General features: G+C 43.8%; 1 long non-coding RNA gene across 1 annotated transcript in view; it reads left to right on the top strand.

Moving 5' to 3' along the window:
* Positions 1-14,709, top strand: part of LOC105728403 (uncharacterized) — a 159,379-nt gene that overhangs the window by 23,962 nt on the left and 120,708 nt on the right. The gene's annotated exons all lie outside the window — the stretch shown is intronic.

Here is a 14,709-nt window from a genome sequence, read left to right as displayed (position 1 = left end):
CTCATCTCCTTTTACTGGTGACACACTCCTTTAGTCTGCTGCTTGGCCTGCATCATCTTCTGGATTGCAGATTTGTTCATATCGCTCACCGGCTTTACCCTGCAGCTGTACCCCACAGCCTCTCCAGTGAAGTCTAAACTCCCCACCAGGCTCTGCAGGGCCTGCCTCACAGCCTCATCTCTAACTCCTGGGGCTTCCCACTCTATCATTCTGCATTTTGGTCACATTGAACTTCTGCTGCCTGGAATGGACCGGGCTTCTCACGGGCTGTCTTCTCTCCCAGCTTCGGTGTTGTCAGGCTTATTCTTCCCCACCCTTCACAGCACTGCTCATTAGATCTTACTTTCCCAGTTAGGTCTTGCTTCGGCTTCATCCCTTCAAGGAAAGGGCTGTCAGGGAATGCAAGGCTGGCTTCCTTCTAGAGCCTCATCTGTTCAGGTTACATGACCCTCTGTGCTAACATCCCTATCCTGCTTACTAGAGGCTATTGTGATGTCTTTCTGTGATCCTGAAATGTACCCGCCAAACTCTTAAAATAACACTATTGGAAGATATCAAAAGCTCTTCTGGGCTGGGCATGGTGGCCCATGCCTGTAATCCCAGCACTTTGGGAGGCCAAGGCAGGTGGGTCACCTGAGGTCAGGAGTTCGAGACCAGCCTGGCCAAGAAAATAGTGAAATCCTGTTTCTACTGAAAATACAAAAATGAGCTTGGCATGGTGATGCATGCCTGTAGTCCCAGCTACTTGGGAAGCTGAGGCAAGAGAATCACTTGAACTCAGGAGGTGGAGGTTGCTGTGAGCCGAGATTGTGCCACTGCATTCCAGCCTGGACAACAGAGAGAGACTCCTTCTCTCAAAACAAAAACAAAAAACAAAAGCTCTTCTGAACCAACCTGGTGAATCCCAGACCTTGGCCCTTATAGCAGGTAGATGCAGCTCTCATTGTAGGAGATCCTAGTGCTGATATACTGTCCTCAGACTACCATACATGAAGACAGCCTGCACAGTGGACAGGTCTTCCTAACGTTCCATGGCCCATGGGAAATGCTTTCATTCTTCTCTCTATGCTTTTGGTTTTAAAGCTTTGGACTTTCAAGTACTGCATGTTCTCACTTATAAGTGGGAGCTAAACGATAGTTACTCATGGACATATAAGGTGGAATAACAGACACTGGAGGCCACGAACAGTGGGAAGGTGGGAGCAGAGTGAGATATCTATTGGGTACCACGTTCACTATTCGGCGATGGGCACTCTAAAAGCCCACAGCTCACCACAGTGCACTAGAGGCATGTAAGACATCTTTACTTTTCCCTCTAAATGCATAAAAGTTAAAATTTTTAAAAAGTTTTAAAGAAGTAGAGGAGATACATTGTGGTATACTATACTTTGGAATCCTAGACAAAAAATAGGAAGAAACTACACACAGCATAGATCAATCTTACAAACCTAATATTTGAAAGAATAATATTGAAAGAAGCCAGACCCAAAGAGTACGTAAATAATTCAATTTGTATTAATTCCAAATGCAGTCCCCACTCACATTGCTTCTTGATATAGGTACTGGTTCCATCATAGCTGTGTTCACTTTGTGAAAATTCATCATGTGGCTGGTGCGGTGGCTCACGCCTTCATCCCAGCACTTTGGGAGGCGAGGTGGGTGGATCACGAGATCAGGAGATCGAGACCATCCTGGCCAACATGGTAAAACCCCATCTCTACTGAAAATATAAAAAAAGTAGCTGGGTATGGTGGCCCATGCCTGTAATCCCAGCTACTCTGGAGGCTGAGGCAGGAGAATCGCTTGAACCTGGGAGGTGGAGGTTGCAGAAAGCTGAGATTGCACCACTGCACTCCAGCCTGGTGACAGAGCTAGGCTCCATTCCCCCTCAAAAGAAAAACAAAGAAAAGGAAATTCATCAAGTTAGTCCTTATGCTTGGGTACTTCTCTGCATGTGATTTTCCAATAAAAAAAATGTACAGACCATCCCCTCCCTACAAAGACATAAAAATAAATAAAACTCCAGACTTTTATGGAGACTGGTGATGACAGGGATGGTGATGAGCTTCTGTACACAGGGCAAATGCAAAATACATTTTGGGATATTACTGTTGCCGTTCTGAAAATGGTAACATTTGAGACCTTGTCTATTTGAAAGGATCACATTTGGATTAAAGTGGGAGTGGCTCTGGTATAGCTGGAGAGCAGTTGTGCCAATGAAATGGTACAGCACCTCCGATAGTGGAGACCACAGACATGGGACTGGATTAAGGTAGGATTGAGAGAGCAGGCTGCCTTTCTCCTCTGGGCCACTCACCATCTGCCACCTCACTGCACTCATGCTCCTGTTTAAACAATTTCCAGTTGCGATCCCTTAAAATAAAGCTTAATGTATTCACATCTGGTGGTTTTCCTGCCCTAGTTTATGCTTAGCTTTGGCCTTCATTTTTAAAAAACGATTCTGTGATTGCTTTGTGTTGTTTTGGAAGCGTTTCTGGATCAGGGATTTGTGCCTCTCTTTGATTGCATTGTGATTGCATTTGCAAGTGACAGAACTGAGAGAAAATCCGAAGTCTCTTTTTGCCCTGTGTCTGTGGGTATCAGCCCTGGCTGCAGATCGAAACAACCATAGCAACTTTTTAAAAGGAAAGATTGCTAATCCCTGCCCCAAACCTGCAGAAGAGAAACTCCAGGCCTAAGGTTGGGCATTTAGTTTAAAAATATCACCAGGTGATTCTGATGTGCAGCCAGGATCGCTGATACATGTGATTTACAAAAGGTCTATCAGAAATCATCCATGTAGCATCTTTCTCTTGAAGAATCCTTTCTTCTGTGTGGACAGTTGACGTTTTCATTCTAAGTATTTACAATTTTGAAATATCATCAAGAATAATGATTCAATAACACAAGTGTTTAAAGGGATGATGGAGAAAAGCATTTTAACTGGGACTTGCATTCAGACCAATTCCAAAAGGTAGGAACTAGTGGATTCTTAGAGGGAGTCTGTTAAATTACAATGTATTGAGGGATGTACATTTCTTTCCTTCCCCCAAAGAACATCTGCTTTGGAATTAGGCTGATGTGGTTTTAAGTCCTGGCTCTACCAACTTCTTAGTTGGTACAACCTTAGTTCCCACAACTGTAAAATGGGCCTAAAATATTTTTCTTGCAGAATTGCAATACTTTTGGAGCAATAAATCATGCCTACCACATAATAACTGCTGATAAATGATAGTTTTTCCTATTTTGGTTATAACAAAGCTCCTAGAATGTCTAAGTAATCTGGAACACTTTGGGGCATTCTTGTCAGGGACCTCATCACCAAGTGTTGAATAAAGTTCCTACCTCTAACCAGGTGCAGTGGCTTGAGCCTGTTGTCCCAGTTACTCAGGAGGCTGGCGGAGGCGGTGGAGGGGGGTGGGAGGATTGCCGGAACCCAGGAGTTTGAGATCAGTTTGGGAAACATAGTGAGTCCCTGTCTCTATAAAAAAATTAAAATAAATTAGCTAGGCATAGTTTGTGTGTACTTATGGTCTTAGCTACTCAGGAGGCTGAGGTCAGAGGATCACTTGAGACCCCAGGAGGTTTAGGCTGCAATGAGCTATGATCATGCCTAAGTGATATTGAAAGACCCTTTTTCAAAAGAAAGAAAGAAAAAGGAAGGAAGGGAGAGAGAAGGAAGGAAAGAAGGAAGGGAGAGAGAAAGGAAGAAAGGAAGGAAGGAAAGAAGCAAGGAAGGAAGGAAAAGGAAAGAAAAAAAGAAAACGTTCTCACCTTGACTGGGTTCTATTTTAAGGCATCGTTTTTTTTTCCTGGTTCAATTTTCCCATTTGACATTTTTCCTAAGCATTTAAAGGTGGGAACAAAATAATTTTACCCTTCTGGACAGTAGCTACTTCTGGTGTCCAGACAGTGGGGTAAAATATCCCAGTTTAACCAAAGCATGCACTGGGGCAAGGCTGTATCTTCTCCCTCCCCTCCCTAAGTAAAGACAACCTTGGATTCCTAGACCAGTCAGGCACAGCCTCCCCTACCCTCTGATATCTTCACAAAATCCTGTCCTGCCTCAGCTGTCTGCCTCATCAGGGAAAATAATCAGTTCTCTGCTCCTCTTGCCTCATCTCCACTCTGGCTGATTTTAATTTTAATTGCTCTTCTGAACCTTGGGGCTTTCTCTAGCTTGGATGTCTTGGAAGAAGCCTCTTCCTTTGCAAAAAAATCCTCGCAGGAGAGGTGTTACAAACCTTTGCAGCTAAGTGAATTGAGTAGATTGAGTATCTTGATTAGACTTGTTCTAGGTTTTTTGTTTTTTGGTTTTTTTTGACAAGGAAAAATCCCTCTCTGAGGAAGAGGGGAAGAGCCTGCATTGATTAACACATTGCCATTCCTGAATGAATTTACATTCATGAATTATAATATTGAACTATTTCTCCCAATTTTATTCAAAAAAGCTGCTACCTGGTATTATGCAAATATTCCTGTGCCCTACAGTGAAGTGTGTGTTTGTTAAACACAGAAGTTGTGACAATTTTGCAGGACAGACGGAAATTCTAGAAGATGAGTTTACCAGATGGGGAAGGGTAGGAGGGGAGTGGGTGGGTATCTGGGTAAAAAACCTTCCCATGAGAACACTTTGGATAGGATGTTAAAAGTGTGGGTAAAATGAACAAGGAAGAAGGAAAAGGCAGAAATCAGCAGGGTAGGATTGACTGGGGGACTTGAATGGTTGAGTACCTGACCAATGGTTTGGACTGCGACTAAGAACAGAGCTCTAAGTCATATTAAGAAAGGGAAGTGCATTAAACCTGAGACCGGCCCAGCAGTGGCGGGGCAAAATGAGTGAGGTGGCTTAGGATAAGGAAGTACCCCCAAAATCTACTTTGGAATAGCACTTGTCTCTTCTTGTCTAAAAAAATGGATCTGACACCATGAAGTGAATTTCTAAAGCAAGGGAAGAGATAGTGAGAGATGGGGAGAGAGAAAGAGGGAGGGAGAGAGGGAAAGAGAGAAGAAAAGAGAGAGATGGAGGAAGAGATGAATGACAGAGACAGACTTGAACACAGAGGTAGAGAGAGGTCAACAGGGAAACGGAGAGACAGAGATGAATGGATATAATATTTCATAGAAAAACTAAATAATGAAGTTTTGAATTTGAGAAAATTTAGAGAAGAGATAGAGTTATTTAGTGACACACACTGCATATCTGCATAACATACATATACTGTTTATAACACAACAGCCAGGAAATCCATCTTCTCCATAATTAATGCAATAGGAAGAGTAGAGCCACCAGGGATGATGACATGAATGACAGCAAACACAACAGAAAAACTCTGACTTATGGGTAGGTAGCACATACCTAGGTTCTCTCTCAGGTCTGCTGGAACTTCAATTTTCCTTACCTGCCAAAAGAGTTGCTGGGCTGATGAGATGAAATGATTTGAGTTGGCTCTCAAGAAGTCCGTGGGTCTCAATCAGTGTGCAAAGATACACTGATAACCCTCAAGTCCTTCTCAGGGAGGTGCCCTCTGTACTGTGACTCTAATGGGCACCAGATATTTGCCAGATTTTCAAATCCAATTCAATGCTTAGGCTAATGGGGAAACAATTTGCTAAGAGCAAACTCTTGGGGAAAAAAATCATGTGTTGACTGGGACATGTGAGAACTTTACTTCTGGAGCTGTCAGGACTGTAAACAATTCTTTTAAATCCGGACTCAGAGTTTAAAGCAGTAGGGGTGGGAATTGAGTGAATAGTGTGAAACCATGGGTGCTTTTTTTTTGAGACAGTCTCGCTCTGTCACCCAGGCTGGAGTGCAGTGGCGTGATCTCAGTTCACTGCAACCTCTGGCTCCTGGATTCAAGTGATTCTCCTGCCCCAGCCTCCTGAGTAGCTGGGATTATAGGTGCCTGCCACCACACTCGGCTAATTTTTGTGTTTTTAGTAGAAACAGGGTTTCACCATGTTGGTCAGGCTGGTCTTGAACTCTTGAGCTACCCACCTCAGCCTCCCAAAGTGCTGGGATTACAGGCGTGAGCCACTGCAACCAGCTAGGTGTTTTTACAGACAATGTGAAGTGTTGCAATGGTTGACAGCTTGCTTTGTGTTGGTTTGCATCTTTTAACATCTTCATGAAAGATGCTTAACCATAAAAGTGTAGGATTACTCAATAAAGGTAGTGCTATGACTTCTTGAGGTTCCTATCAGTTCTTACAGATCAAAAATCTCTGGGAGGGCTTCATTGATTATGATCTTCCCTGACACAAGGGAGCTTTCTGGACCCTGCCCCTGACTCCTTCCACTTTAAAGCTTGCACTTAGCTTGAATTGCCTGATGTTTTCATGATATTTTCATGTGTGTTAATCTAGAGGGCATGCTTCCCCATCTTACCGCCTATTCATGTTGGTTTGCTTGTGTGGTTGGAAGAATAAGGTGTGCCCTCCTCCCCCACCCCACTGCCACCGCCAAAGATGTCCACATCCTAATCCCCGGAATCTGTGAGTGTTATATTGCATGGAAAAAGGAGAATTAAAATTGCAGATGGAATTAAAGTTGTTAATCAGCTGACTTTAAAATAGATTGTCCTGGTTTATCTTATGTTAACACAAGGGGCCTTAAAAGATGAGGCAGAAGGGTAGGTCAGAAGGACTCAGTGTGAGGGGGACCCAGCTGGCCTTGCTGGCTTTGAAGATAGAGGAAGGTGCAGCTTGAAGGCGTCCTGTAGTTGCGGAGACCGATTCTTCCCTAGAGCCTCCTGCTCTAGGGAACACAGTCCTGCTGATGCCTCCATTTCAGCCCAGGGAGACCCATTTCTGACTTCGAATCTCCAGAATTGTAAGATAGTAAGTTGTGTTGTATAAACCACTAAGTTTGGGCCAGGAGCAGTGGCTCATGCCTATAATCCGAGCACTTTGGGAGCCCTACACGGGCAGATCACTTGAGACCGGTCAGAAGTTCGAGACCACCCTGGCCAACATGGTGAAATCCTGTCTCTACTAAAACAATACAAACAATTAGCTGGGCATGGTGACACACGCCTGTAGTCCCAAGCTGAGGCAGGCTGATTGTTTGAACCCGGGAGGCAGAGGTTGCAGTGAGCCGAGATTGCAGTGAGCTGAGATTATATCACTGCACTCCAGACTGGGCCACAGAGTGAGACTCCGTTTCAAAAAAGAAAAAAAGAAAAACCCACCAAGTGTGTGGCGATTTGTGACAGCTGTCACAGAAAACATATAATTTACATCTCCTACAACATTAGCTTGGTCAATATCACAGCATCATGTTGAAGCCAGGGGCCAGGAAATGAGTTCCTACTGGTCACAGAGGTCCTGGCTGGCACCTTCCTGCCAGGACTCTCCTTGCAAGGGGGTGAGGGGGAGAAGACCATGATGCTGAGGAGCTCTGCTGGGAGAAGCATGAGCTGTGTCCCCAAGGACCTTCCTCATCTTTGCACACTTCTCAGCACATTCTGCTCACTTGTCATGGGCTCACTTCCTGTTTGGGTCCTTTACTTACCAGAAATCTCTCTCCTTTTCTGAGAACAAGTCCGCTGACCATGTAAAGAGAAGCTATTCAGTAAACACATACCAAGGTTTCATTTCAAAAAGCTTCATGTGAGAGCTGAGGTTGGAATCCTCAAAGACCCCCAAGTTTAGCAAGGGTTTAGTGAAAAAGTAACTGTGAAATATCCCAGGAATATGCTTGGCTTTCAAAAACTAGTATGTAAAATATCTAGTCTTCGCTCTAAAAGACAAAAGAGTAACTAGTTTTGAAAATCTGTTTGGCTAAAAGCCTACTGTTCCGCCATATTTTTGCTCCTGGGACTCACTTTTCTGGAACTGCCTGTCTCTGGTACCTTGTGATCTGGAACTCTCTCCCGAGGTTCATTTGCAATGTTGAATTCCTGCCTTAGGGTTATTGAAGAGTAATAAATGAATGTTTGAGTTTGTGGTAAGTTATTATTTTTTTTTTTTTGGAGATAGTCTCTCTCTGTCATCTAGGCTGGAGTGCAGTGGCATGATCTTGGCTCACTGCAACCTCCACCTCCCAGGTTCAAGTGATTCTCCCTCCTCAGCCTGCCAAGTAGCTGGGATTACAGGCATGCGCCACTATGCCTGGATAAATTTATTTTATTTTATTTTTTTAAGTAGAGATGAGGTTTCACCATGTTGGCCAGGCTGGTCTCGAACTCCTAACCTCAAGTGATCCACCTGCCTTGGCCTCCCAAAGTGCTGGGATTACAGGTGTGAGCCACTGGGCCTGGCCAGTAGGTTATTAATTCCATCAGCGAGAGCGAGCTCTGCGGTTAATGGCACTCATAGGACTATAGAGAAGTGTGAAAAGAGGGGTCTCAGCTTATCCAATGGAATTTCAGCCAGTGCTGAATTACCTTTGGACAGTCTGCAAAGAAGCTGCAGAGATACTCTCCTGGGAGAAATAGCGCTGTGAGCCCCTTCAGGATGGCTTGGCTTTCAGTGATTGCTGATAAATGTCAGATTTCAGTAAAAATTGAATTTGAAATAAAGTTTACATATAAAATAGAAGCCTAAAATATAGATCCTGGAGTGTATAGTGAGAGAAGAGAGAAAATCACACCAGCAATTACATTACAGTGTGATAAATGGTAAATACAGGTTGCCTCTCCTCTCTCTCTCCCTCTTTCAATTTCCCTCTCCCTCTTTTTCCCAGTTTTTCTGCTCTCTGCAGAGACTAAAGGCTGCTGCTTGAAGACAGATGATGTGTTTTACTTTCCTTTTTCCTCCTCAGGGCCTTGCCTTGTAGGGGCTCAATATGGCTTTATTATTTTACCCTCGGCTGTTGGTCTTTTTAGAAAGTATTTTATGTTTTCTGCTTTAGGTTGGGAAGAGGGTGACTTCTTGGTATTTCAGAAGGACTCCTGAACACAATGCAGTAAGTGTTGCACTGAGAAATCTCACGTAGCAGGGAAGATTTAAGGGCCAGGCCTTCAGGATCCTTGTGATTTGACCACCAAAGCGTATTTGGAAGCCCGTGGGAGTACTTCTCCAGGCAGGGAGAAGAATGCTGGAGCTAACGAGAAAGCCCTTTTCTGCTGTGTGCTACATGTCATAACATTAAAAAAAAGCAAGGAGGGACACGATGAAAAAGGCCTGGAACTTAAGAGAGATTGTTCCCAAGTGGAAGGCGAGTTTTTTCTTCTTACTGCTGTAAGCAGTGGCAGGCATCCCCAAGCCAGCAACGAACATCCGGGAGCCTTTGGTATTAGGCAGGATGTTAGCATGCCAGCCTCATGGAGAAAAGGGACAATGGCTGTTTAATTTGCTTTTTATAGCAAAGCCCATTTGGGAAGAATGAAGACAGGAGGATCTTAGAAGAGCTTCCTTTCCCTGAGGGTTGGCCCATCTGCTCCACGGAGGGGAGAGGTGCTGACTCAGGAAGCTGAGCCAGCCAGGCCCTGTGTGGGGCCTCTGCCAGGTCGCTGGCCCACGCGGCCACTGCACAAGTGGTGTGCGGAGTGCAGGGGGCACGTTAGGGCTCTTAAGGATGGGACAACTGACTTCTGTCTGGGGATTACCGAGACATATGTTCCGTGACCACCATAAGTATGCTTTCTCTAACAAAGCCTCTTTTATGGGGTATTGTTGGAGGAACGGAAAACACACAAGCTCCGCTCTGCGAGGGATTAAACATTTAAGGAAAAGTGACTAAATTATTATTCTAAGCATCAGATATCTTTGTGCCTTTTAAAGCCGAAAACAAGAAATAAAATACAAACATCTATGAAGGCTTTGGGTCATTAATGTGAAGATCAAGTTTTAAACATAATCAATGCTCATAACTACTATTTTACTTTGGTGTTGAAAACACCGTATTGTGGGCCTGGTGCGGTGCCTCATGCCTGTAATCCCAGCACTTTGGGAGGCTGAGGAGAGCAAATCACCTGAGATCAAGAGATCGAGACCAACCTAGCCAACGTGGTGAAACGCTGTCTCTACTAAAAATACAAAAATTAGCTGGGTGTGGTGGCACGCACCTGTAATCCCAGCTACTCCAGAGGCTGAGGCCGGAGAATCGCTTGAACCTGAGAGATGGAGGTTGCAGTGGGCTGAGATGGTGCCACTGCACTCCGCGCTCCAGCCTGGATGACAGAGACCACATCTTAAAAAAACAAAGACAAAGCAAACACTGTATTGAAACTTGTAGAAGTACACCAGCCAGCTATAAACTGTGATACTTTTTGGATTCATGAATTTATTTTTATCATCTTTCGCTTTCTTGCTGCTTTGACACTGTTTTAGAGTCAGTCTCAGTATTTTCTTTTTTTTCTCCCACTCCTTTTTACTGAAACTAATAAATTACTTTGCTATAGTCATATACGAGGGCAAGAATAAACAAGCTTTGGAAAGACCCGAATAAGTTTCCTATAAACTTAACTGCTAGCTCTTCAGAGTGTTCCCAGACCTGTTTCTGTTTTCTTCTTATATCAGCGTTTCTGCCTGTCTTGCGGAGGATACGGTAGTGGTGACCTCCAGATGAGGAAGGCATTTTAGGCTGTGACAGGTGAACAGGGGTGTTCTCTGAATGACTCTGATTAAGTTGAGAGTTTGAGGGCACAGGCAAGATCTGCTGAGGAAAGGACTTCTCTGTTGGGAGCTTGGTCCCCAAACTCAGAGACATTTGCCACACTAGATGCTGGTGTTGTTTCTCTGCATGGGCCATCCTTCCTCAAGGCTGAGGCAAAATCAGTAGAGGTGGCCTATCGTTTCCTCATATTTTCACTTCGATGCAATGCAGGTGAGTCCCTATGCAAGATAATGGTCCTTTCAGAACCTCAGATGACATCATTTGGAGATTAGCTGAGTGGCTATCAACCACCCCAACTGCTGTTCATAAAGAAGAGATAATAGAGTGAAAATATTTGTCATCTGAGTTTCACTATTTTTCTTAGTCATATATGTTCTGATGTGGTAGTGGGAGTGAAAAATTCTCTTATGACTGCTCTAGATATTAGAGATGGAAAATTCATAACTCATTCATTACCCTTCAAGACTCATAGACCATACGGCTTTCTGTTCATCTTCTGGGCTGATTTCATCTGTGCCTGCTTCCTTCTTAGGAGATACTAAGTGATAAATGATCTCAGGGTTGGAGAGAGATTTTAAAGGAATCATGTCCAATGGTGCCATTCCTATTTCATTTGGCCATATTCCTTTAGTGGATAGGTTTTCCCCAGGCTATCAGACATTCATTTTAGTTCCAAGTCTCATGAAACCCAGAGATGGTCATTTGAAAACATCCCTGTGCCTCAATTTCCCTTCTTTAACAGCTCAGTAATAGAAACAATAATTTCAAAAGTTCTATAATTCACATTAAAAGAGTAAAACGAATAAACCAAACCCAGAAAGGCAAATATTATCTGATCTCACTTTGTGGAATCTAAAAAAGTTGAACTCACAGAAGCAGAGAGTAGAACAGCGCTCTCTGGGAAATGGGTGATGTTAGTCAAAGGGTACAGACTTGGTAAGAGAAACAAGTTCTGGAAATCTAATATGCAGCATGGGTGGTGATGGATGAGTTGGAAACAAAACAAAGAATAAAAAGAAATAAGTGAAGTTAGCTTGAATATACACCATTTAACTTAATATATCCAAAGTATTGTCATTTTAAGATATAATCAATATAAACATTATTATTATTTGACAGAGGCTCTCATTTTATTGCCCAGGCTGGAGTGCATTGGCACAATGATGGCTCACTGCAGCCTCTATTGCTTGGGCTCAAGCATTCCTCCCTCCTCAGCCTCCCAGGTAGTTGGGACCACAGGCACATGCCACCACACCCAGCAATTTTTTTTTTATTTTTTTGTAGAGATGAGGTTTTGTCATTTTACCCAGGCTGGTCTGAAACTCCTGGGCTCAAGCAATCCTCCCACCTCAGCCTCTCAATGTGCTAGGAATACAGGTGTAAGCCACCGTACCTGGCCTAAAACATTATTAATGAAACATTTCACGTATTTTTCATACCAAGTCCGACATTTGTTGTCTATTTTACATGTACAGCGCATCTTAATTCAGACTGGCAACATTTCAAGCACAAAGCAGCCACTGGCCAACACAGCAGTTCTATAGAATAGATGTGTCTTTCCTTTTTGAAGAGTATTGTGTAATGTTTTAGAGTTGAGTGAATATCTGCTTTAAATATGACAGATACAGGTAATCATAATGGTGCCAACCAAAAATATGAATAGTCTTTTTTTTTTCTTTTGTGGACTAAGAGGTTCAGGTTAACTTCCTCAGAAGATCAGATGGTGGTCCTATGAATCACAAGAGACCACAGATGCAAGGACAAGGGCAGGTCAGGGCAGTCAGATGTGAAAGGCAGAGCTGCTAGAAGGAGCAAAATCGGCACCCGAGAGGAGTGCATACTAGGATGAATGCGTCCGATGAATAACTCATCCTACATTGAGAGACATTTTATCAATGAGTCCAGGTAGCTTCCTGGATTTTATTAGGAACTCTTAAAGATGTCATGGAGATTGAGTTGCCATTTAGAGACTGAGCTCGTATTTAGAGATTGAGGCACATTAGGAAAGATGTGGAAATGAAGGAAGGGTTTGTTGTAATGACAAGTGCTAACAGGAAGGTGGTGGCTTGAAAGAGAGTTGACAAATCTGTCATTATCTTTCCAGTCTTATCCAAGGCAGAGGGCGTTCTTGCCAGACGGCATGTGCATTCCAGGGTGCTTGGCAGACTCCCTCAGTGAAGGAGCCTCAGCACAGCAAAGTCCCCATCAGGCGGATCCCACGCCCTCTGCACAGCTTGTGTAAGGACGAGAACTAACGGGATACCTACTACGTAGCAGGCTCTTCAAAGATTCTTCTGTAAAACAGGTTGTATTCCTTTGCTAGGGCAGCAAAATACCACAGACTGAGTGGCTTAAACAATAGAAAATTATCTTCTCACAGCTCTGGAGGCTGGAAGTCCAAGGTCAAGGTGCAGGCCGATTGGTCTCCTCGGAGGTGTCTCTCCTTGACTTGCGGATGGTCACCCTCTTCCTCCCCTCTTCACCTGGTCGTCCCCTGTGTGTGCGTGTCTCTGGTGTCTCTTCCTCTTCCATTTTGAACTTATGAAATAGATTTTTGTGGGTATAGCAAGGTTATCCAAGCTTTGGGACTTGAATGGATTTGAATCTGTTCCAGTCATATTGGATTAGAGTCCTACCTACTGGCCTCATTTTAACTCGATCATCTCTTTAAAAACTTTCTCTACAAATACAGTTACATCCTGAGATTCTGGAGGTTGGGACATTTACATACGGATTTTGGGGTGACACAGTTCAGTCCATGATATAGGCATTACCCATCTTACAGGTAAGGAAACTGAGGGCCGGTGAGGACACGTGACATGCTTAGGATTAATACGCCAGTTGAAACTAGAATCTGGATCTCAGTCGAATGTTCTTTATACAAACAGCACTTTGTCTCTTGAGGTGAAATGATGTATCCAGCTAGTGCCGTTGAAGACATTCGGAAAACTCAGGTTTCTTTGCTGCTTGCAACATTACCTAGGTAATGGTTCACACCAAGAGTTGTGAATGGGGAATGGTGAGGGGCAAGAGGGTGGCTGGGGGATGATCAGTGGAAGAGGCTTGGAGATTGGGATCTGGAATCAGGGTGTGAGTCTTGGCTCTGTCATAGATTAGGTGTATCGCCATCGTCAAAGCCAGCACAATCTAAGCTTACACTGATTAAGATTTATTAAGCAATGGTGCTAAGCACTGAGCACATGTCATCTCATCCCATGTTCACAGCCAGAGTATAAGTGGATACTATTGCTGTGTCTACTTTACAGTTGAGGAAAAGAGGCTCAGAGAGGTTAAGTGACTTACTCAAGGTCACACAGCCAATAAGGCCTAGAGCCAAGACTCAAACCCACGTCTGTGGATTTCAAAACCTATACAGTTAACCAGGACCAGAATCAGGAACGGGGCTCAGGGTTACACAAATCTGCTTTTATAAGTGAGGAAAAGTCTGAGTTTTAATGTAAAATCTCAAGGATTTTCAATGTTGAGTAATTCAAGTTTCTTAAACAAAACTAAGCAGCCCAGACAAAACATATCAGCTAGCCCCAGGTTCGTACCACATTGCCTCTTACCTGTAAAGTGGGAAAGTTGTTCCAGATAAACCTGCAGGGCCTTGCCTGTCCTGATCGTTTCTGAACCTCTGATGCCATTTTGAACTTAGGAAATAGATTTTGGTGGGTGTGGGAGGATCATACAAGCTTTGGGATTGAATGGATTTGAATCTGCACCTTGGCCCTTCGTAGCAATATAAGAAGGCAAATTAATCTTTCTGAACCCCAGCTTCCCTGTCTGGAAACTGGGACTTGCACTGGGTACACTGATGTGAATATGGAGACAAAGTGTGTAAAGAGCCCGCCGGGCGGCTTGGTAGGCAGTGAGAAAATAGTGCCAACAAGATCGCGTCTTTCACCATGGGATTGGGAGTTTATGAGTAGCGGGCGTACATGAGTATTTGGGGAGATGTGGACAGGGTCCCCACTTTGACAGCTCTCCCCACATACCGAAGGAGCTGCCACTTTAAATTTAGTTTGGAATCTTTAAGAGTTCCTTTACAAAAATGCCCACCCTTGTTAGAGAGACCGGTTAATACCTGTGCGGGAGTTAGATGCTATTAGACTTACTAGGCAAGCATTTAGTGAGTTTCCAATG

Source organism: Aotus nancymaae, unplaced genomic scaffold, assembly GCF_030222135.1.
Source record: "Aotus nancymaae isolate 86718 unplaced genomic scaffold, 86718_ANA_hifiasm-v0.15.2.pri h1tg000079l, whole genome shotgun sequence".
NCBI classification, from domain to species: domain Eukaryota; kingdom Metazoa; phylum Chordata; class Mammalia; order Primates; family Aotidae; genus Aotus; species Aotus nancymaae.
Note: the sequence above shows the minus strand (reverse complement) of the source record. Positions and strands in the feature narration are given on the sequence as shown.